Consider the following 24943-nt stretch of genomic DNA (forward strand, 5'->3'; position numbering starts at 1 on the left):
TTAATGATGATTATGGGTACAATGTACACTATTCACGTGATAGTTACAGGAAAAGCTCAGACTTCACCACTTTGCAATATATCCATGTAACAAAATGGCACTTGTATCCACTAAATCTATAAACATTTAAAAATTAGAAACAAATAAAATTTGAAACAAGAATTTGAAGAAACCCTTAAAAATCTTGATCAGAAATTCCATGTAGCCATTTCAAGGTAAAACTACATAAAAAAAAGCATATGCTAATTTGAAGCAAGCTCATGTTTAACAATACAATATTTAAATGATTTTATTTAGAATGTTATATAAATTCAATATTTAATATTTCGTTTCGTATATTATTGTAATAATATAACATGAAGAAAATGTGAATCTTTTTCACTAGCTCCCATGTAGGTGTTCCCAAATGCCCTTTAGCTAACCCCAGTGTGCCATACGCATATTCTCACTTTCTAAGTGTGTTGTGAACAGGGAAGCATTAGTCAGCACTGCCCCCACACTATGGGAGAAGCCAGTACCCTGGGCTAGGACACATGTTTTCTTGCTAAAGAGACCTCTCCTGCCCTCTAGTGATAATTTTTGTAGCTGGGTCTCAGAGGGAAAACAGTGATGTAATGAGTAATTAAATATACCTGCTTTATATTTGCAAAATTGCCATCCCTGTCACATGCATTATACCTATCTTGGGTCCTGACAGATAAAAGCTTTCACAAGCATCCTTCTGTTGCTCCATGGGGCCTGAGAGGTTGAGCCTGTGGCTTCTCTTCCATGATTCCACCACTCCTCTCTGCCCTCATCTTCTCCACTCCTGTGACATGGCAAAGCCTCCACCATCCCCAGCCAGTGACACCACCCTTGCCATCATCTAGGACCACTGGCCACTGAACCCCCTTCCCACCCTTACCAGATGCAAGGACTGTAGTGGTGGAGAGGGGAGCATGGGCCTGGGAAGCAAACACCCAATTGTTCATTGTACAACAATTTGTTATCAACGGACAAGTCCAGGCATTCAGAGAATTTGGGATTCTCTTGGCACACAGAGGAAAAGGGGGGCAGCTCTACCATAAATGCTTCCCATACCCCCTTGTCTCTGTAGAAACCCAGCCTTTTATCCCCAAGCAGCAGCACGTAGCAAGTGGCCACACAAGAGTGAAGGCAAAATCACCATTCGTCAACTAAAGGATGAAGTATGTTTGAGTTATCAGTATATAGTTACGGAAGTGAAAGATATATGAACGAAAATTATGTGAAAATTGGAACATATCAAAGTTGACGATCACCTATGCAAACAACAAAAAAGTTGTTGAGAACAGCTGAATTTCCATCTGAAATGAGAACTATAGAATATTTTGTATTGAGGTAATTTCTGTCCTGTTGAGTAGAAATCCAGCAAACAACAATTTTTTTGTTTGTTTGTTTGTTTTTGAGATAGAGTTTCGCTCTCGTTGCCCAGGCTGGAGTGCAATGGTGAGATCTCGGCTCACTGTAACCTCCGCTTCCCCGGTTCAAGCGATTCTCCTGCCTCAGCCTCCCGAGCAGCTGGGATTACAGGTGCCTGCCACCATGCCCAGTTAATTTTTGTATTTTTTGTAGAGACAAAGTTTCACCATGTTGATCAGGCTGGTCTCGAACTCCTGACCTTAGGTGATCCATCCGCTTTGGCCTCCCAAAGTGCTGAGATTACAGGCATGAGCCACTGCACCCGGCCACAAACTACAATTCTATATCTACTTGGCCCTCCATATCCAAGAGTTCCATAGCCATGGATTCAACCAAATGTGGATGGGAAATGTTCGAAAAAGAAAGTGGCATCCATCCTAAACATATACAGACTTTTATTCTCTTCATTATTTCCAAGAAATAGAGTATAACAACTATTTACATAGTATCTACATTTTATTAGCTATTATCAGTACGGTTAAGCATCCATTAACAACAGGGATATGGTCTGAGAGATGTGTCATTAGGTGATTTTGTTGTGCAAACATCACAGAGTGTACTTCCATAAACCTAGATTGTATAGCCTACCACATACCTAGGCTATATGGGGTAGCCTGTGGCTCCCAGGCTGCAAACCTCTACAGCATGTTCTGTACTGAATACTGTAGGCAACTGTAACACAATAATAAGGATTTGTGTATTTAAACATATGTAAACAAAGAAAAGATACAGTAAAAATACAGTATAAAATATTTAAAAATGAACAAATGGAGCTTGCAGGACTGGAAGTTGCTCTGGGTGAGTCAGTGAGAGATCGGTGAGTGAATGTGAAGGCCTAGGACATCACTGCACACTATCGTAGACTTCACAAATGCTGTACAATTAGGCCACACTAAATTTATTTTAAAAGTTTTATCTTTCTTCAATAATAGATTAATCTTAACTTACTGTAACTTTTCTACTTTGTAAACTTGCTAATCTTTGCAAATTGTGACTCTTTCGTAATAACATTTAGCTTGAAACACATAGTATAACTGTACAAAAATTCTTTATATCCTTATTCTATGAGCTTTCATCTATTTTTTATAAACTTTTTTTTTTTACTCTGTTAAAAACGAAGACACAAACACACACATTAGCCTAGGCCTGCACAGGGTCAGGATCATCCATATCACTGTTTTCCACCTCCACATCTTGTCCCACTGGAAGGTCTTCAGGGGCAGTAACATGCACGGAGCTGTCATCTCCTATCCTAACAGTGTCTTCTTCTGGAATACCTTCTGAAGGACCCCCTGAGGCTATTTTACAGAACAATTTTTTATAATTAGAAGGAGTACACTCTAATGATAAAATATATAGTATAATATAATAAACACATAAGCCAGTAACATAGTCATTTATTATCTTATCAAGTATTATGCACTGCACATAATTGTATGTGCTATACTTTTATGCAACTGGCAGTGCAGTAGGTTTGCTTACACCAGAAACAATGTGAATGGTTGCTTATCATCACAACACATAAATGATGCATTGCACTATGACTTTATGAGGGCTACGCTGTCACTAGGCAATAGTAATTTTTCAGTTCCATTTTAATCTTATGGGACCCATTGTATATGTAGCCCATCGTTGACTTCATCATCATTGTGTGGCACATGACTGTAATCGAGAGATGATTAAAGTATACAGAGGATGTGCATAGCTTATAGGCAAATACTGTGCCATTTTATACCAGGGACTTGAGCATCCTCAGATTTTGGTATCTGTGGGAGGTCCTGGAACCAATCCCCCACAGAAATCAAGGGACAATTGTAGTATGTTCCAGTGTTCAGTTCCATCTAATCTTCATTCTGCTCTGCTACAGTTTCAAACTCTGCAGGCCAAAAGCCCTGAATTCTCTGCCTAGCGCTCTTTTGTCCAGGTAGAGACCCAGAAGTCCATTTGGGGAAGAGCTGTCAGAAGGGTAAGTCATAGACAGGAGTGGCAGCTTGTATGACTATGATGGACATCAGAGGGACACAGGATTTCTCTCCTAGCCTTTATTTCTAAGTAGACCTCTTTCAGAAGCACCCTCTACCCCAGATAGGTTTGCCAAGTCCTAGTCCTAATGTCTAACTAATCCCTTTTCCCTGGACTACGTGAGCCGACTGGGCCATAGAGCTAGGCAGTAACCAGCCAAATCTCTTCCTAGTCACAGATACATGTGGCGCAACAAAGCAGGTGCCTCAGTGTCCAGGTGGACAGGCTCTGATCATAGCTCATTTGGAATCAAAGAGCAGCTGTCTTGGGCCCCCAGACTGTTGGTCTCTAGATCAGTGGGGCCCCCATTAGATCCCACACAAGATGGCAGTCATCAACAATTGAGCTCCACCGAGTCCCGGTGGGACTGAGGTCTGACGATCTCTTGAGGACTCTTCCCCTATCACATTGATCTTTCTGAAGACAAATTTTATCATCGGATATGTGTCAGGTAGAGCTCCTCTGGTTGCAAGTGAATTTTTTAAAATTCTAATTGGCTTAAGCAAAAAAGAGTACATGAAACTAAAAAGGACCAGGGTCAGCTGGCTTCAGGCAAAGCTTCACATTAGGTTCAAAGAATGGCATCGCCCAGTTTAGCTGTGCCTCTGCTCTGCTGTCTCTGTTGGTTTCAATCTCAGACTTCACATCTAAGGAAAAATGGCTACCAGCAATTCCAAGCTTCATCTTCCCAGATACACGTCCAATGAGAAAAGAACAAGTCTCTTCCCCAGTGCTCAAGATCAATTCCTGGAATTCACTCAGAAAGACCACTCTTGGGCCATGCACCTGTCCCTGAACTAATCACTACAGTCATAGCGATGGAACAGGACACATTCCCAACACATCCAAGCTGAGCTCTCCTCTAAAGTCTGGCCATCAAGGCAGCAGCAACCTCAAGTCCCAATTTCTGAGTCAAACCAATCTGCCCATGTCCACTTCCAGGTCTCAGTTTCTACAGAACTCTTTGTCCTCCCATCTTTTTTTTCCCCTGGGCTGTCCAACCAGAGGCTACCTCACTGAGCCTGTTGGCCAGCTGGCCCTCCCTGGTTCTTGATATAACCTACTCCTCGGTGCCCTCTCTTCTACCTCCAAGTTTAGGCCTGAACTCAGGAACTGGAAAATCGTCTTTCAAAACCCCGAATCTGTTAGCACGAGGCAGCCAGAGTTCCTAGAGAAAGACAGAGCTTCCCTGTGCTCAGGTGCCCAAAGTGTGCCCCTGCCAGGTTGCCTGGCACAGGAGACCAGCTGTGGTTCCAGATGAGGCGTGTGAAGAACTGGTAAGACAGAGGGCAGAACAAGAGCCATTCAGGAAACAAAACCTCTCATCCAGCTTCCTCCTAGATGGTACAGACTGTGAAGGGCCTTAAATGCTGTGTCAAGGAGCTGAGACTTGATCCAACAGGAGGTGAAGGGTAGTCAAAAGGCTTGCTGGACGGGTGAATGGGTGGATGAACACACAAACAAGTAACCTTAGCTCAGAGATGGAAAGCGACTTGCCCCATATCACATAGGAAGCACGTGGCAGAAACAGGACCAAACTCCAGGCCTACCTGTGCCCATCCTAGGGCTCTAGTATCAGCCCAGGCTGCCTCCATCTCAACAGGGCAGCCTGGGAAACTTGGAGATTGTCAGGCACTTCTCAGAGGCACCAGACCTGGGCTTCTGAGCTTGGAGTAAAAGCAGAGGCCTGGGCATTAGAAATGTGGACACTGGGAAATTTCAGGAAGGCTTGAGCTGGTGCCTAAAGTTGAGGCTGGGGAATTTGAGTAAGACTGAATTCTCTAAGAGTGAGGTAGAAGAGGGGCAGAGGGAGCCTGCCTGAAGCTCTGCTATGCTTTGCTCTGGGAGAGTCTAGCCAGATCCCCAGAGGGCAGCCCATCCCTTACAAAGCCCAGAACTCAGCAGGAGGGGACCATGACTCCTGGGGAAGAGTTGGGTGGAGATGAGGGGTGTTATCTTTGGCCTCCAAAGGCCTTGCCAGTGTTCCTGCTGAGCCTGGCACTTTGCCCCAGGGCACAGAGCTGTAATTTAGAGACAGCAGGGACTGGAATCCAGGGTGGAGGGGAGGAAGCCTTCTGGCCCTTGGTTTAGGTGAGGCTGAAACTAGTTTAGGACAGGATACATCAGGATATCAGAGGTGAAGAAAGATCCAGGATTTTCATGAGAGCAAGAACTTTACTGTCTGGCTCACCACTGTATCTCCAGAGCCTGGAACAAACCCTGACACATAATAGGTCCTCAATAAATATTTGTCAAATTAATAATGAATCCTTGCTAAGGGTGAGGGAGCAATTTTTCACTCCCTTTTGCTGCCCACAATTTTCTCTCTACTGGATCTCCAGCATATAATAAAAAGTCTGCGTGGAGTCAAGTCAGCACATTTACATTGGTTGGCTGAGGACTTTATGTGCCCAGAGTGGCTGCACATCCCAACTAGAACAGTTTGCCCTTAGCTCCATCAAACATATTTGATGGATACAAAAAGTATGAGGCTGGAAATCAAGAAATTTAGGTCCTAGGTACAGCCCACTGTTTATCAATGACAGATGTGAAAAAACTTTCAGAACATCTTCACAATTAATTCTCCTCTTGTTATGCCCATTTCATAGATGTGAAAACTAAGTTGAGGCTGGCACCAGATCACACAGCCTCAGAGTGGCAGAGCAAGCCTGACATCCCAGGAACTTGCTGTGCAACTATGAGTAGCTTCTTTCCCCTCTCTGCGCCTGTTTTCTCACCTGCATTATTGAGGTTTCCAAAGACAGTCCCAGATCTCCTATGGTAAAGGCAGGAGGCGACTGTCCGAGTACCCCACCACCCCCACTAAAGGCTGGTCCAGCTTAAATGGGGCTGCTTGGGTCCAGCATGTCTGAGGCCATCTTTCATTTGGATCTTTCTATTACCTCTTCCTAGAACAGAGTAGAAGGCTGGAAAGGACTTTTCAGGAGAAGTGAGAGGTGAGTTTAGAAAGGCAGGAAAGAAAGAAGAGGGAAAACAAAAGTAGAGAAAGATACACTAGTGGCCAACAGGTACAATAAAAGATAAATCAAAACCACAATGCAAATCAAAACCACAGTGAGTGATCACCTCACACCTGTTAGGCTGACTATTATCAAAAAGACAAGAGATGACAAGGGTTGGCAAGGATGTAGATAAAAGGGAACCCTTGTATACTGTTGGTGAGAATGTAAATTGGTACAAGCATGGAAAACAGTATGGAGGTTCCTCAAAAAGTTACAATGATCTGGTAATCTTACTATTGGGTATATATCCTAAAGAAAATGAAATTGCCACCTTGTAAAGATAGCTGCACTCCCATGTTCATTGCAGCATTATTCAAAACCACCAAGATATGAAAATGACCAAAGTGTCCATCAAGAGATAAATGGATAAAGAAATCATGATATATATGTATAAAGATATGTGTATATATATATTTCTTTGTGTATATATAAACATACATATGTGTTACATATATTTATATATAAGTGTAAACACACACAAAGAAATATTATCCAGCCTTGAAAAGAAAGTGATCCTGCCATTTGTAACAACATAGATGAACCTAAAGGACATTATGCTAAGTAAAATAAACCAGACACAGGAAGAAAGAAAAATACTGCATGATTTCACTTATACATGAATCTAAAAAAAAATGAATACATAAAAACAGAAGAATGATGATTGATGGGAGGGACTGGACAGATGTAGATCAAAGGGTTGAAAGGTATAGTTGTATAGGATGAATAAGACCAGAGATTAAATGGACAGCATGAGGACTATAGTTAATAACATTGTATTGCATACTGGAAATTTGCTAAGAGAGTGGATTTTAGGTTCTCTCACCAAAAAAAGAAAGAAAGGTAACTATGTGAGATAATGGATATGTCAATTTCCTTGGCCATAGTAACTGCTTCGGCTACTGAAAGAAGCTACTGATAGCTGCACAGCAAGTTCCTGCCTATGTACATTATGCATACAAATGTACAATAAAACATCATGTTGCATGTTTTAAGAAAGGAGGGAAAGTCAGCACTCCCCTTGACAATCACAGAAAAGGCCCTACAGCCTGATAACATGCATACAGTTAAGGTATCGCCACCTACTTCAAGGCATCAACTACTTCCACTAACCATCCTTTTTAAAAACGCAAAAGGTTTGGTTTGGGGGAGCTTCCTGGTAGCTGAACACCTGGAGGCTCCTGGAAGGTGATGCATCCAGAGAGGGCATGGAGCCCCTCGCCTCTTCGCACATCTCTTGCCCTAGGCATCTATTCCATCTACCTGGCTGTTGTTCATCTGTATTCTTTGTAATATCCTTTATAATAAATTGGTAAACTTTTTTTTAAATTATGTCCTTCACTGGCTCCTTTGTAAACCCACTGGCAGGAGTGTCCCACTCAGGACCTAACAGTTCAACTTTCATAGCAAGGCTGCAATCAGCTGTACCAGGCTCAGGGGACCCATGGATGAGAGACAAGCCTGTCCCCCAGGAAGTCCAGTCTCTGGTTGGGGGTGGGGGTAGCAAGCACACACAGTCACCAGCAATCCAGCCTGCAAAGTGCTTTGAGGAGGCAAGCCCCTGGTCTGTGAGAGCAGGGAGGAGGAAGTGACTGGTTCTGCTCTCGAGGTCACAGAAGGACAACAGCCTGGGGCATGACGCCAAGCATGTGTATGAAGGAGGATGGAGTGTTCTAGCCCCAGGGAAGAGCATAAACAGAGGCACTGGGCATGGTCACCGTGAGGAAGCAACTGTTCCTATGGAATCCCCCTTAGTGATCACAGCCTCCGTCCTTCCCCTGATTTCCCTGCTTTGGCTTAGCCTACCCTTGACACTTTGCATGCCCTCAACCTCTGACCTCTCCCAGTTCCCCTCCTGCAGGGGAGACTTTCAGTCCCCTCTTCCCTGATCCCAAACCATTTGCCCACGAGGACTTCAGGAGAGTATCTTCCAAGAGAAGCCTGGCCCCACTGCAGAGTCAGGCTGTCCATCTTCCAAGGAGTTTTCCTGCAGACACTCATTCAACATAGGTGTCTCCCCAATTCTCTGGCCAGCAAGCTACCCTTCTTTTCTCCCCTCAGACCCCAAAGCCTCTTTTGCCAAGCTCAGCATTTGCAGAATAGCCTCCCCCTGTAGCAACAGGCAGTGGTCATTTAGCTGCCACTCCCTCCATTTCTCTTCCTTCCACTCCAAATCCACACTCTCTCATCTCCCATTCTTTCCTCCTGACTCCCCCTCTCCAGCCTTACCCATCTCCTGTCCATGCTCCACCTAACTATGAAAGACGACTATCTGATATACAAAGTTGTCCATGTCATCCATGCTTAAAATGTTTTCTAACTCCCTATCATTTGCAGGGGTAAATCCAGACTCCTCAGTTGGCATTTGAAGCCCCCCACACTCTCTCCAGGTGAATTCTGTACCTGTCCCTCACACACCCTAAGATCCAGCCCCTTCCTGCTTCTTGGCCTATCCCGACCTGCCCTGCATTTTATCATACCTGTCACATCTTGAAGCAGCTGCAAGGTTGGGAAAGGCTGGGTGCTGGTGGTAACTCGAGACTGGAGGGAGAGGGATTAAGCATTGGGCACCTCACCCACAGAATAGTGGTCTTGGCATTTTGGGGGTCACCTACCTTTTTTTAGTGTCTGTTAGAAGCCATAGGTCCCCTTCCTACAAAAATTAATATATAATGTACCTAGACACAAATTTTATACCACATGTCTGGGAAGTTACAGATCTTTCCCTTGCAGTCTGATATGGTTTGGCTGTGTTCTCCCCATCAAATCTCATCTTGAATTATAATTCCCATAATCCCCACGTGTCATGAGAGGGACCAGGTGAAGATAACTGAATCATAGGGGCAGTTCCCCCATACTGTTCTTGTGATAATGAGTGAGTTCTCATGAGATCTGATGGTTTTATAGAGAGCTTTTACCCCTTTTGCTCGGCACTTCTCCTTGTTACTGCCATGTGAAGAAGGATGTGTTTGCTTCCCTTTCTGCCATAACTGTAAGTTTCCTGAGGCCTCCCCAGCCCTGCAGAACTATGAGTCAATTAAACCTCTTTCCTTTATAAATTACCCAGTCTCGGGTATGCCCTTATAGTGGCGTGAGAACGGACTAATATGCAGTCCATCCACGAACCCAGGTTTTAAAAGTCCTGCTCCAGAGAGCGGGCAGGAACTGTGAAAGCTGGCCTAGCCATGCCTTGCGGGTCCTTGTGCCACCAACATCCAGCAAGGATCCGAAACTGAGTTGGTGTCCATAAGAACTTGTGGAACTGTGCTGAATTCAACAGAAGGCAGGAGCTGCCTCAGAGAGAGAGAAGGCTGGGGCTCAAGATACAAGGAGAGCTGAGAGGCTCAGGTAGAACTTCCCACAGGTATAGCTCATAGGGTTACCATCCCATCGGTGGGCTTGCTGATAAAGGAAAGCAGGTGAATTCCAGGCAGCCACTGGGAAAAAGTTGCCCTGTCCAGGTTTCAGCTCAGGTCTGCCTCTTTGAAGCTGGCACCAGGTAGGTGACCAGGCATGACCACATCCCTGCATACCTAAGAGGCATTACAAACCTGATTGCCCACCTTCACCCTCCACCGGCCGTTGCTTCTCCCATCTCAGTTAACGAAAGCACCATTCAACACATTTTTTAGACAAAAACCCAGGAATCTTCCTTCATTCCTCTTTCCTTCATCTGCCACATCCAATTCATCAAAAAGGTCTGTCATTTTAACCTCCAAAAATGCACCAAATTTACCTTTTCTTCATCTGCACTGTTGTCACACCGCTCCAAGCCACCATCATCTCTGGCTTGGGTGACGTCTCCAACAAGGCATCCTGCTTCCACTCTTGCCCTGTGTGGTCCATTCTCTACACGGCAGCCAGAGTGACCTTTTATAAAATGTGAGATTATAGCATTCTACCACTACAGACTTTCCAGCAGCTTCCTCGAAATTAGAATCAAGTCCCAGAATCCTAACCATGACCTGCAAGACCCCCATGACCTGGCCCTTCTTTCTCTCTGACCTCACCTCGTGCGATTCTCTCTCTTTCATTGTGTACCTAGCAAACGGCCTTCTTTCTGGCCCCCAAGAAGCCTCATGCTCAGGGCCTTTGCACTTCCTGACCCCCCTGCTCCCCAGATCTGGGCATGACAGACTCCCACACATCCCTCACTCTCAGTTCAAATGGCATCTCCTCAGAAAGGTGAGACCCCGTCACTACCAATCCCATTGTCCTGTCTTATTTTCTTCATAGTATTTATCATGGGCTGAAATATTTTTGTTTATTTCTTCACGTTATTGACTGATTTCCAACTAGAATGTAAGCTCCACATGAATAGGGACTGATTTCTCTCTTTTTAGTCCTGGAGCTCAGAATAAATGAAGGTGACAAAAGGGAAAAACTAGGTAATGACTCAGGGCCCCCAGGGATATGGATTTGAGGTGAGGGTCAGGCCAGAGGAGGGCCAGAACAAGGCAGAATAAGGGGCTTGAGCACCCCCTCCCAGTCCTTCCTGATGGGGCCCCACAGCAAGATGTAACTTGCTGCAGGAGGACTCCACCAGAGGCATGAATGAGACAAGGCACCTTGGCAGCTCCTCCTAATTCTAAGAAACTGCAGCTAGTGGACTGTTCACCAGCATATGTACTGCTCCCAGGGTGAGTCCCTGGGATAGTTAATTCTCTGCACTAGGCTATGGTGGCCAGTTGTTCGATCAAACACCAGTCTAGATGTTGCTGTGAAGGTGTTTTTGGCGTGTAATTAACATTTAAATCAGTAGACTTTGAGTAAAGCAGATTACACTCCATACTGTGATGGGCCTTAGCTCATAGGTTTAAGGCCTTAAGAGCAAAGACTGAGAGTTCTTGAAACAGAAGGAATTCAGCCTCAAGACTGCAATATAGAAATTTCCTGAGTTTCCAGCTTGCCAGCTTGCCCTACAAATCTCAGACTAGCCAGCCCTGCAATCATGTGAGCCAGTTCCCAAAAACCCATCTCTCTTTCTCTCTCCTTCCCTCTCTCTTCCTCCCTTCCTCCCTCCCCCTCTCTTCCTCCCATATGTATGTGTGTATCTATATATTCGACAGGATATATACTCAATAGGGTGGATGGGTAGATATCTTACTGGTTCTGTTTCCCTAGAGAGCCCTGACTAATAATACACTCCTTTCCCCTACTTCATCTGCAGAGAGCAAGTAGCCAGGGAAAATCAAATAAGAGTGAGGTCACTGTGGAAGTCCCAGAAGTGCCGTGGTTCTCTTCTCAAACATGAAGAGCCCCAGGGTACCAGCCTGTGCATCCCCCTGCGAGCCTGTCCTGCAATCCTTCCAGAAATAGCCTGGCTTGTGGCCTAATGCTCAGGCGGTCCCCTATACTAATGAGATAATACTATCAGAAAATGAATCCAGTTTTAAAAGAATGTTGATAAACGTGGCAAACATGCACTCAACAGATTACATATCAATGTTAAAGAGTCACCAAAGCCTCTCTTCTCGTCAGATGTAGTCATTCATTCACTCACTCAACAAATATTTATTGAAAGCCTGCATGTGCCAGACATTCTTCTAGGCATCGGAAATGCAGCAGCAAACAAAACAGTGACATTCAAGCAGAGAGAGATGGATAGTAAAGAGATTGATACAGAATACGTTATGTGGTGATGATAAAGAGCTACAAAGAAAAATGAATCATGGTAAGGGGAGTGGGGATGTGAGTGAAGAAAGTGTCTAATTGATGTGGGGTGTGTAGAGAAAGCCTCTTTGTTAAGGGAGCCTCTGAACGGAGGCCTAAAAGGAGTGAGGGAGTGAGCCAGGCAGCACTGTGCGAGAAGAGCATCCCAGCAGACGTGAAGCCCCGAGGCATGGCATGCTGGCGTCTTCCAGGAACAAGGAGGCCAGTACGACCAGAATAGAGTACACAAAAGAGAGTCCAGAGAAGGGGTTGGAGGCCAAGTTATAGAGGGTCTTAAGTCCATGAGAAGAACTTTCGATCTTACTGAGGAAGTCAGAAGGCCTTTGGAGTTTTTGTTCAGGGGAGGAGTACTAACTCCATAAAACTCATAAGAGGTAGAGAGAAAAGAAAGGGGCAGGGATGGTTTTACTTCCAGCACTTCTGTGCCAGTCACTCCTGGGCCACATATGCCCCAAAGAGGCCTCCATGATTGAATTTTCAACAGCTGCTGCCTTGCCTCCCATTTATGTTGCCTCATCCAAACAGGACCAGTTTTAACTTCAGGGTGACACACCTGGGGGTGGGAGAAGGGCGGTAGAGGGAGGAGGACCGTCGGGGCCACACTAACCCCCATCTCCACAAGTTTGTGCTGCTGCTTTCAATGCTGCTTTGTCTAATCTTTTTTCATCATCATCTTAACAACTGTCATGCCACTATACCACCTTGAAAACTGTCTTCCAGAAATAATCCCATGGAGACAGTGGCTCCCTCTTTCCTAGCCCTCTGGAGTGTTGATCCTCACCCCAGCCCTCCTCTTTCATGCTCAAGACCACAGCCCGGTGGCTCCAAAAACGACCTTCTGGGTCAGTGCACAGAGCACTTAGAAGCACCTCTGCCCCTTCCTCACTTACTTTCTGTTCCTCCATCAGCATTCTGCAGCTCTGGCCAACGCTATCAGCGTCTACTCAATACCGTGCTTCATTCCACTGTGGGAGGGAAAGTGAGGAAATAAAAATATGACAAAGGAAGAGAGAGCTGAGAGAGAAGGCCAGAGGAGAGGAGAGCCACGATCAGGAAGGAACTGCTAAGACACTTCATCCCTGAAGGAGCTCAGGAATCACTGCATCTGGTGAGCAGGGACAAGGAGCTCATCAGAAAAGACTGCTTCCTCAAGTGTGTCCTTTAAAGCCAAGAACAGTGACAGCAGGAATCTCCATGGTGGGGGGAAGGAGGTCCCTGCGGTCAGTTCGGGGACTTTTTTTTTTTTTTGACATGCAGAAGGGTTCAGGAGGTAAAAGGAAAACTGCACCTATAGAAGTCCTATCCTTTTCACAAGTACCAGCTCAGATGCCCCAAGAAAACAGCCCACATCTCCAAGTGGGAATGAACATCTCCCTCCCTCTCTATCCCAGAGAGCTCAGCCATAGGGAATCCAGAGCCCTAGGCAGGAAACCTTCTTCCTGGAAGCCAGAGAAGCACGTCGTGTTCTCATGCCACACCAAAGTGACATTTTCTCCTCTCTTTCCAATTCTACCCTTCCTGCCTTGAATATTAGACTGACTGAGTGCCCCTCTCCCTCCACATCATGTGATGCTCTCTGCGTGGGTTTCTCAGGGGTGAAGGGGTGACTCAGCCTGGCTGCCTGAACCTACTTTCCAGCTCTCTGGCCCACGGCACATCCTCAGCACGGCCTCCACACCGCAGAGCAAGATGTGCCCTCTCTGCCTTCACTGCATTCAAATCCAAAAGAATTTTTCCATGATTTGTCACTTTCAGAGAGAGCTTACATAAAGAGTAGTTGTTTCCAGAGCAAAGCAAAGAATAATCAATGGAATTTAAAACAATCCTAGGAAAGACTAGTCCCAGTGGAGCCAAGAAAGTTCTCCTGCCCCAGTTGAATCACTATTATGCACAGTTCTGGCCCTGCAGGAACCCAAGAGCCCTCATTAAGGAAGGGTATTCCAGGTCCCCTGCGCCCGACGTCTTTACTCAAGGCTGTTTGAAAGACCTTAGCTTTAGTGCAAGGCTCCCAGGGAAACAGATAAGAGGGTGTCCCTCCTACCTTACCTATTCTCCATATGCTGGCAATTCAGCTTTCGCTCCAGCCCAAGCCTCTTCTGAGTTCCAGTCTCATTTATTCTAGTGCCTACTTGACCTTCGCGGATGTCTAATGGAGATCTCAAACTTAACACGCTCAAATCTGAACTCTGGATTTCCTCCCTGAACTCGGAAGCTTCTCTGCTTGTGATCTTCATATCTCCGTTGAAGATGCCACTATTCACTCAGTTTCTCAAGCCAGAAATGTGGCAAAAGTGCATGAATCTCCCTTGTCCACCACATCCTACTCTACACCCCAAACATGTCTCCAGTGCTGTTCCATCAGATTAAGACACCGTTATCCCTTGGCTAAAAGACCAGCAGTTCCCTGCTTCCATGTGACCCCCTCTCCAATCTATTTTCCACGTAGCAGCTAGAGCAATTTTTTAAATCAGATCACATCAATTCCTGCTTTAATCGTTTCCTTTTATAACTTCCTCACCAAGGCCGAAAAGCTGGGCATGAATATGTCTCCTGCCTTCTTCCCTGGTCTCATTTTATGCCACTTTCTCACTTGCTGTACTTCAGCCACATCAAGCTTCTTTCCAGTTCTGGAACATGTTTTCTTCTCTACCTCAGGGCCTTAGCACTTGTTTTCCGTTCTCTGCACATTTTTTCCCCTACGACATCCTTCAGATCTTAGCTTAGTCACTTCCTCAGAAAGCCTACTCCTAATACCCTTCCTAAGTAGGTGCCCCCATAATTTGTTGTCATTTTCTTTTGCAGTCTCATTTATTCTTTATATAACATTTAGCCAATTAGCAGTTGACAATTAACTATATGTTTACATGTTTATTGCCAGTCTCCCTGACATTGTCTGCTATCCCCATAAGAATGAGCCTAGACTGAAGGCATGTTAGTGAGTCCAGCTGGAGACAGTCCAGGTCCCACCAGACAGAGGCAGAGTTTGAGGCCTGAGGCAGACACAAGGCTCCTTGCAGGAAGAAACCATGCCTGAGTTGTTTACACAGGACTTGGCAGATATATTGATTGGATGACTGGATGGATGGATGGATGGATGGATGGATGGATGGATGGGGGAATTTCAGCTGTGGGCAAAAGGCAATAGAAACCATGTCTGAGGAATGGGAGTTGACTGAAGAGAACAGACCCTGCACTGGCAGGAATTCTATAGACCCAAGTTCAGAGACAATGCCATTTTAGCACCTGGATGAGAAAGAGACTGGGACAAGTCAGCCTTGCATGTGCTCAGGTAATACCTGCCTGCATCATGAGAGGGAGAATTAAAACCAAAAGAATAAAGAATATATATAGTCTGACTTTCTCCTTCTTCACTTTGGCCAGAGTTGCCTTGACTAAGGTTAATCACATGGGTTGATGAGCTGATGTGGGATGACCCATAATACTCTGGGAGATGTCTACATGAAGAATTTGACTTGGAGTCAGTAACCGTTACCGGTACATGAGGCGATCTACTCACTGGGGGAAGGGCTGCTGTCCATGGACTCCTAATGACCTTTGCAACCAACAGAAGGGAGACAAATAGAAAGGAGAGAAGACTCCTGGGCATGACTCAGTGGAACAGGAAACTGAATTGCCATATGCTGGCAATTCAGCTTTCGCTCCAGCCCAAGCCTCTTCTGAGTTCCAGTCTCATTTATTCAAGTGCCTACTTGACCTTCGCGGATGTCTAATGGAGATCTCAAACTTAACACGCTCAAATCTGAACTCTGGATTTCCCATGCCAAGTGTCATTAGAATGGGCTAACAGAGAAAGTATGTAGGGCCAAGGAGAGGAACAAAGAAAATGGAGAAAGCCTCCTCACTAACCCTGAGCCACAGGTTCCAGCCTAGCTGCAAAATGGGCTGGTAAACTCTTCAGAGGTCATCCCTAGTTAGCATCAGTATTAAAGATAGCCAGGCCAGTTGGCAGAGATGATAGAGATGGGAGGTAACATAGAACCAGGTGAAGGTTCATCACCATGCCCAGGGTTCCCTTCATCAGTGGCTGGAGTAATGGGCCAAAGTTTATAAGCAGGTATAGAGCCCCAGGCTTAGAACCTGAGTATAGACCCACAGGAAGGGTTCAAGGAAGTATAACCAAGTGAACTAGGATGAAAGGACCAAGGCAGGACCCCAGTCCTGTGGATATACCAACACAGCAAAGCAGGAAGCCCAGCCTGGTGCTACCAGCAGGAAGATTATTCTAAGCCCCATGGAATGGGATTGCGGCTGTTGTCAGGATTGGCTCAGGTTCCCAGATGGGCTCAGGCCTGGAAGTGGGAACATCAGTGACTCCAGCCATGAGGTGCTGGAGAGACAGATGCAGGGACAGCAAGGTGCACACAAAACTGACAGTATCTGGAAAAACATGAGTATCCTTTCCCACACCAAGATGGCGGAATGAGGGAAAGTGTCATTGCTCTGCAGGATTACAGATGACTAAGGAGACACCAAATGTCCTACCCCTTGTAGTCCTTTAGGAGCTGGCTCTCTGGCCTGTCTTGGGGACCCTTCTCTCCTGCTTCAGAGAAAGGCCTTTTCCCCCAATACCATTTTATGCCTCAGTATGATTCCTTAGTGTGAGGTAGGACTCAGGAAAGAGAGGTTCTTCCTCCCTGCCCTGCCTGGGCCTTCCCTACATTCTGTCTAGGAAGCAACCTCAGGGTAAAGACCATCCTTGGTAAGGGCCCATCCTTCCCCCAGGATCCTGAATCCTGTGAGAGGTCACCCTGTCTGGGATCTATGACACGCTCCTTCTGATAACCTCCCCAAGGGTTGCAGCTAGCCATACCACTGGTGTTTGGCTCCCGGCTCGTTCCAAGGCCCGCCAACAAAATCCTATTTAATCAACACTGCTCGTTCTGCAGCTGCTCCCAAGGGGAAACCACATAGGCACAGTCCATTTCACAACTGTTGGCTCCACATCAGGACCAGTGGAACAGAGTGTAGTGGAAAGAGCACTGGGCTGAGAGTCAGGAGCCCTGGGTCCAGCCTTACTCTTACACTAATGGCTGGCCCCCATTTCCCTGTCCTGTCTCCCTCCCAAGGGTGGAGCTGCATCAAAGGAGAAGCTGTTTGTGACTTCTAGTTCACTACTAAGCACTTTCTATAAACAAGAACCCCCAGGCATGGGACCTCAGGGTGGGCTCCTCTTAGCCATACTCATACATGTGACTCTGAACCCCTAGCCATTGCTGCTTTTACCAATAGTGAGCCTGTCACCCGCCAAGGCTAATTAGCACCTTTCCCCCAAGGAACTTGGAGTGGGGGAAGAAAGACAGAGAAAGAGGCTCATGTGGACTCAGGAGCTGTGGGGCAATTGCATTTTCTGCCACGCTGTCAGAAAATCAGAAAAACCTGTTCTGCAAGGAGAGAAACATGAAACAAATATGCAAGACTTGCAGACAGAGGTGCAAAGAGAGCTGGTGGACTTTTATTTCTGGTTTCCAGGTCTGCCTGAAACCTGCCTGCACCTTTTCTTCAAGCTGGCTTTTAAAAACGAGTCTCTCTCGGATCCCAAGTCTCCAGACAGCTTCAAAGTGGTGAGCCCTGACAAGCTATCAGGGTCCCGCTCAGCAGTCCACCTGTGTAATGCCTGTCTGTTCGGGCATCTCTCCTCGGCTGTACTGTGCTCGGGCAAGCTGGACTCAGGCGCTGGTCCACACCTGTGCTTCACCCCTGCCCCATGACACAGCCCAGTGTTTCGGCCAAAGTAGGTGCTCACTCAACTGGTGTCAGGTTAAGACAGAAAATCCAAAGACATCATTCCTCTGTGAGGCGTATTCCTCAGAGCCAGGCCAGGCAGCAGCTCCCTCCCTGCACAAGGTTGTCCACAATAAATCCATGACCTGCTCAAGACCTTCCGGCTCTGCAATCCATGGCCCTGCATGAGCCCAGAATTCAACCCCTGATGCAGCCAGCCCACAACTTCCCAAGTTTTATTTTCATTAACCCAACTGGAAAATTGGACCTTACTCAGGATTGTGCTGAAAACCAGATGCTGGAGCTGGGCTCTGGTTTCCTAGATAAACACATTGCAATAATATGCATCTACCCGTGAGATGCTCTGTGTGGCGGCACGTGGCAGCACTCCAGAAGAAAGGAAAACAATGTCAAAGCTTCATTTGAGGCTTCTCACTCCCCTTCCTGGCCAGCGGCTGGGAAAATAGCCACATTTTTTGTTGGCCCCATTGCAGGCCAGCTCTCTGTCTCTGCTGGCTACCCTCGCCCTGTCCCTACCTCTGGCCCGGAACTTTACAGCTTCTAGAAAGAACTTCAAGCTTTTCCCAATTGCCCTGTCTGGATCCAGCCCTTTTCCTCTGTGTTCCCACCATGCCCTGTGTCGACCCCATCCTAGCAGCAGAAGACAGTGTTGCAATTGTTGGGGTTGTCTGGCCCCTCTAGAGGGCTCCAGCACAGTCAGTGAACATAGTTCTTAATGTTGTTAAATGAATGAATGAAAATGAGTCATGCCAGTGGCGGTGGGTGGGGGACAAAGTGGGTTGCACATGTGGAGGAGGCATGGGCTTCAGGGATGTCATTGAGGGCTGATTTTCTACAGCCTGAGTATTTTTGCTCACTCATCCAAGGTTCACTGAGCTTTCCCCTTGCAACAGACCCTGTGCTTAGTGTGGGGACAGGCGGGATTCTGACACATCCCTGCCCTCAAGGGGCCTGCCACCTGGGAGAGGAGCGGTGGTAGCAGGATGAGGTTTCCTGTTCCCCTTGCCCACTTCTTCCCAACACATAACCCCACCATCCTTGTAGAGAAGGCTTGTCTCTAGATAGTCACCACAGAGTGGCAGAAACTCTGTTAGCATAAAAACCCCAAGCGATGGAAGGCAATCAATATTAGAAAGAGAATGACTTGGGTTTTGGGGCATGGGAATTTGAGACAACTCACTGCAACCTCAACCTCTTGGGCTCAAGCCATCCTTCTACCTCAGCCTCCTGAATAGCTAGGAACACAGGCAAATGCCATCACACTCAGATAATTTTTTACATTTTTTTAAGAGACGAGGTCTCCTTATGTTGCCCAGACTAGTCTTGAACTCCTGGGCTCAAGCGATCCTCCCTCCTTGGCCTCCCAAAGTGCTGGGATTGAGAAAGACTTGTTTATGATGCTCCTCTGGCTATTTTGAAAGACATTAAGACCTGAAGACCTCAGGATATGATGCTGTCATTCTATAATGGAGTAGGAATCCTAGGGGAGGCCAAGGAGTGCAAAAAAGAAACAGGGGGTCATAAGGGAGGCAAAGAGAGCAAAGGGAACACCCATTTGCCTATCTAAGGCTGCTTCTATATGAATCAGTGGATGATTTGCTGAGAAAATTAAATGCTTTGCTGTACCCTTTAGTCTCCACAGGTATACATGAATCCCTGACAATCAGAGGTGTTAGAGCTGTGTACAAGAATAGTTAAAGAATTACAAGATACTTCCAATGGGGCATAACTGGGAATGGTACAAGAGCCTGTGGAGCATAAAGGAAGGGAGGGTTTTTTAGGGAACCCATGCCCTCATTCAGGCATGTACGCTATGTGGCATTTGGCTTCGAATCCTGCTGTTGTCCTTCTCGTTTATTTCCTTGGCCTCTCTGGATCTCAACTGCTCCAGGTGGATAGTAAAAATCTCATCGTGCAAGGAGGAGAGGCTTATGTCAGGAAAGATGAGCACATGGATCTACAGAGCTGCCAGGGGAATCACAATCACAAACCCAGCTGTTGTGGTCAGGGACATCTCTCTGATGAACTCACAGCTCACAGAACTGTGGTTCTGCTTCAGTCCACGTGGTGTTTCTCTCTTCTGAGGCCAGTCAGATCCCAGAGAGGAATTCAGTTGCTGCCCCCTTTCCTGGCCCTTGGCCCTGTCGGGTACTGAAGGGTGGTGTATCCTTAGGGTAATCCAGGGAAGAAGTCACATCTCCTTTGAGGAGAGTAGGGAGGGCAGAGCAAATTTCTTAACAACTTCAAAGCCTGACGTAAAAGCAAACAAATACCAAAAAAGGTTTAGTTTAGACAATAACATGTAATCTACATAAATGCAAATTTGGCCACTTTTTTATGTGGAAGAGGATTAAGTCCTTAAATTTTAAAAATTAAAGAAAAGTCAAGGTTTTAATTTAAATTAAATTTTAAAAACTTAGGAAATTGACACGAGCATTATAATGAAACTGTGAAGACTATTTTTAATTATAATTATAAAAATGTGTTGGGAGGCCGAGGCGGGCAGATCACTTGAGGTCAGGAGTTCGAAACCAGCCTGACCAACATGGAGAAACCCCGTCTCTACTAAAAATACAAAACTAGCCAGGCATGGTGGCTCGTGCCTGTAATCCCAGCTACTCAAGAGGCTGAGACAGGAGAATCACTTGAACCTGTGAGATAGAGGTTGCGATGACCCGAGACTGTGCCATTGCAGTCCAGCCTGGGCAACAAGAGCGAAATTCTGTCTCAAAAAAAAAAAAAAAAGTGAAGACCACTTAATTATAAAGACATTTTTGTGTATTTCAGACTTCTGTGTGACTTCTCTCGTAGGAATGGCAGGATATACTTTTTTTTTTTTGCGATAGAGTCTCACTCTGTTGCCCAGGCTGGAGTGCAGTGGTGCAATTTCGGCTCACTGCAACTTCGTCTCCCAGGTTCAAGTGATGCTCCTGCTTCAGCCTCCTGAGTAGCTGGGATTACAAGCGTGCGCCACCACGCCTGGCTAATTTTTGTATTTTTAGTAGAGATGGGGTTTCACCATTTTGGCCAGGCTGGTCTCGAACTCCTGACCTCAAGTGATCCACCCAACTCGGCCTCCCAAAGTGCTGGGATTATAGGCATGAGCCACCGCGCCTGGCCAGTTGTGCCTTTTTGATGGACTTACACTTGCTATATATTTTTTATGAATCTTGATATTTTGTTCTATATACATTGCAAATCTTTTCCTTTTTTTTTTTTTTTATCTTTTTCTTTTTCCTTATTGTTTCCTATGAATGAAACTCATCGTTTGTCTGTCCAGGACTCGTCTACTTTTCTTGAGGAAACAGATTGTGAGACAACCCGAGAGAAGAGGTAGGAGACAAGATTGCGGAGAAAACCAAAGAGGGAGGATGAGAGACTCAAAGCTAGGAGCTGAAACTCAGGAAGGAAGGAGCCAAGACAGGGAAGGAGGAACAGTCTCTGAGACGGAGGAGCTAAGACTCAGAGAAGGAGGAGCCCAGACTCAAAGGGGGAGGGGCTGAGACCCAGAGAGGGAGGAGCCAAGACTCAAAGTGGGAGGAGCTGAGACTCTGACAGGCTGACAGGGACTGGGGAGAGGCCAGACTTAGAAAGATAGACACCAGAGAGAGGGGACAGAGATGCAGAAAAAGTTTCTGTTGTGTTCTTAATGCTTTTATGGTGTCTTAACTTGCAAAAAAGTTTTCGAGTTTATGTAGTCAAATCTACCAGCCCCTTCTTATTAAGACTTCTCAAGTTTAGAATCTCAGAATGGTCTTTCCCACTCCAAGATTGAAAAACTGCTCTCAAATATTGTGTTCTAAAACATTTTAGTTTTGTTCTTTAGTATTACTTCCGTAATCCATTTGAAAATGTATTTTCATTTGTATGTGTGTGAGATAGGAATTCTAATCTAATTATTTTCCAGATAGCTATCTAATAACATCATCTTTTATAATATTCACCCTTATTCCCCTCTTTCTGCCCTGTCATTTCAAACACCGTGTTCATTACTTCTCAGTCTTTTGGCTAAGATCAAGTGTGAAATACCATATTCATCATATACTAAACTTTTACATGTTGGTGAATCTGTTTCTGGAGTCTCTATTCTGTTCCACTGAATTATTTATCTATACTTGTGCCAATCCCACAATGTTTTAACCACTATAGCTTTATGGTATATTTTGATATCTAATAGGGAAAATTCTTCACTATTGTTCTCTTTCAAAATGTTCTTGGCTAGACTTCTGCATTTTTTCTTCCAGATGAACTTAAGAATTTGTGGTCAAGTTGCATAAAAAGTTCAGAACCCACCAAATACTTTGTTTCTAAATGTTACTCCTTTTCTAGTTACTGATCTATTTCTCCTTCTTCCCATCCCACCTCCTTTAAGCAACATATGGTCATCAGCAAGGCACTCCCAAAATTCTAAGAAGTAAAAATTTTAAACCCCCATATTATAAATAAAACTAGAACATGTAGAAAGCAATAATCATAGACTATTCTGGGGTCAGGAGTAGTAAGCACAGAACCTAATTGATTCCGTTTAACAAACTTTAAAGAATAAAGAATAAAGAGGCTGGGCACAGTGGCTCACACCTGTAATCCCAGCACTTTGGGAGGCTGAGGTAGGAGGATCACTTGAACCCAGTAGTTAAAGACCAGCCTGGGCAACATAGAGACCCATCTCTACAAAAAAATAAAAATAAAAAAATTACCCAGGCGTGGAGGCACACAACTATAGTCCCAGCAACTTGGGAGACTGAGGTGGGAGGATTGCTTGAGCCCAGGAGGTTGAGACTGCAGTGAGCCATGATCACACCACTGTGCTCCAGCCTGGGTGACAGGGTGAGAACTATACACACATATATATACACACACACACACACACACACATAAATAAAGAGAATTGACCAATCATAAAGGGTCAATGATACAAGTATAGAAAAAAAAAGTGATGAGCTTTTTTAAGCAAAGTCAATTCATGACTGCCTACAATACAGAGATGGGCAAATATGCGACTTGTGCCCTTCTTTTATCCCCTCAGCACTATCCATTTCAGACCCACCAGCCCAACTCTAACCACCACATCTGTTTATCTTGACCTGAGGACTCTCTGGCCACCAGAGCTCGTTCTTCCCATGTACACAGTAGGAAAGATGTGTTGACAAATTAGCCACCCAATCCACTCCCTGGTCAGGAGTATCACTCAGTCAACGACTTATGAGAATTGGTACATAAAGACCCAGATCTTCGGCTGAGCACAGTGGCTCGTGCCTGTAATCCCAGCACATTGGGAGGCCAAGGTGGGCAGATCATCTGAGGTCAGGAGTTCAAGACCAGCCTGGCCAACATGGTGAAACCCCATCTCTATTAAAAATACAAAAAGTAGCTTGGTGTGGTGGCCTGTGCCTGTAATCCCAGCTACTCGGGAAGCTGAGGCAGGAGAATTACTTGAACTTGGGAGGCAGAGGTTGTAGTGAGCTGAGATCACCACACTGGACTCCAGCCTGGGCAACAGAGTGAGACTCTGTTTCAAAGAAAAAAAAATAAAAAGACCCAGATCTCTGGCCCCTAGGTTGGATTAACATGGGGATGCATATTGTACACTGTCTCCCAGAGTCTCCAGTGAGGCCAAGCTTCAGTTACCCACAGTGGTATCTTGTTTGATAACATACCTGTATTGGTTTCCTTCCTTTCCCTGTTTCATTTCACTCTGCTACCACTGTTTCCCGGAACCATTTCCCAATTAAACTGTTTGCACTCAAATCCTTGTTTCAGGGTCTGCTTCTGGAGGAACCCAAACAAAGAGGAGCAGTCCCCTGACCCAAGGCCTTAACCTACCCAGCTTCAAAGGTAGGCCTTCCCCCATCCCAGGCATGGGGGAACAGTTGATTAGAACCTGTTGCCATCAAACCCCACCATCATAAAACTGTCACCCCTAAATCTGATTCTAAGCTCACCAAGCAATCTTCTGATGATGACCTGGTTTCCCAGATGGTTTTCCATTAAAAAAGAGGGGATGTTGACAAGAGGCAGCAAATGCCCAGTCCTCGAGTGGTGTTGCTTCTCATCGCCAACAAATACTTAGCAAGTAGTTTACACAATAAGCACTTGCAAGCTCAGACAATGAAACCCTATTCTGAGTGATATACAGCCACTCTCAGTGTTGACAAACGTGTGTCTCCAAGCCTACCAAGATGAGAACCAGGCTCTGGGCCAAGGAGACTTTCCAACCTAAAAGCTGATTCATAAAGAGCCTAATGGAAGTCAACCAGCCTCTCCTGCCAGCACCTGACCTGGCCACATACCTTCTTACAGGCTCTAGTGGCAGTGTTCCACCTCTGTTAAGGGAAGCAATAACAGATAGCTTCACAATTTTTCAAACCTCTATGCTCCCTCTTTTATGCTTCCTCCTTTTACTAGAGGAAAATCTGTGTACCCTCTAGTACCTTAGTTCCCAGGGCATTCACAATGCCAGGACCTCCGTTTCCTGTTAGACTTCTCTCTTCTACCTGAATCATTCTAGACTGCTGGTTATGAGCAAGATAAACATAACTCTGGATTTTCTGGGACAACCCAGATTCCAAATGCTGAACTTTAGCCTTAAACCATTAAAATATCCATGGAATTCTAAGATTTCTGTGTCCAACTAACCTCTCCCATATTGCATTAATACTGGGAAATAGCCCAAAACAATTTTTGTAAGACAATGTGTTCTCGATGTTGATTTGGTTCCGAAAATCCTGTTATAAAAGATTCCTGAGCTGTGATACACACCCATCCTTGAGCTGTTTCTAATTCAATTACTCAGGCTCTTATATTTAGCCAAAGGTCCTTTATTTGGACCAACTCATTCCTTTATATACATTGGATATCTTAAAGAATGAAATCTCTTAAATTGGAGCTTCTTACACCAAAGTGAATTTTTTTAAGAAAGAGGCCGGGCGCGGTGGCTCAAGCCTGTAATCCCAGCACTTTGGGAGGCCGAGGCGGGCGGATCACGAGGTCAGGAGATCGAGACCATCTTGGCTAACATGGTGAAA

The 24943-nt window shown here is 45.5% G+C and overlaps 1 non-coding gene across 1 annotated transcript; it reads left to right on the forward strand.

Annotated features, from left to right (window-relative positions):
* Positions 1 to 7468: 7468 nt before the first annotated feature.
* On the forward strand, positions 7469 to 7593 carry LOC117081884. Its single transcript, XR_004436357.1, has one exon. It is a non-coding gene; the product is annotated as a U6atac minor spliceosomal RNA (small nuclear RNA).
* The last annotated feature ends 17350 nt before the right edge of the window (positions 7594 to 24943 follow it).

Source organism: Trachypithecus francoisi, unplaced genomic scaffold (genome assembly GCF_009764315.1).
Source record: "Trachypithecus francoisi isolate TF-2019V2 unplaced genomic scaffold, Tfra_2.0 Lachesis_group8, whole genome shotgun sequence".
In the NCBI taxonomy this organism is placed as follows: Eukaryota; Metazoa; Chordata; class Mammalia; order Primates; family Cercopithecidae; genus Trachypithecus; species Trachypithecus francoisi.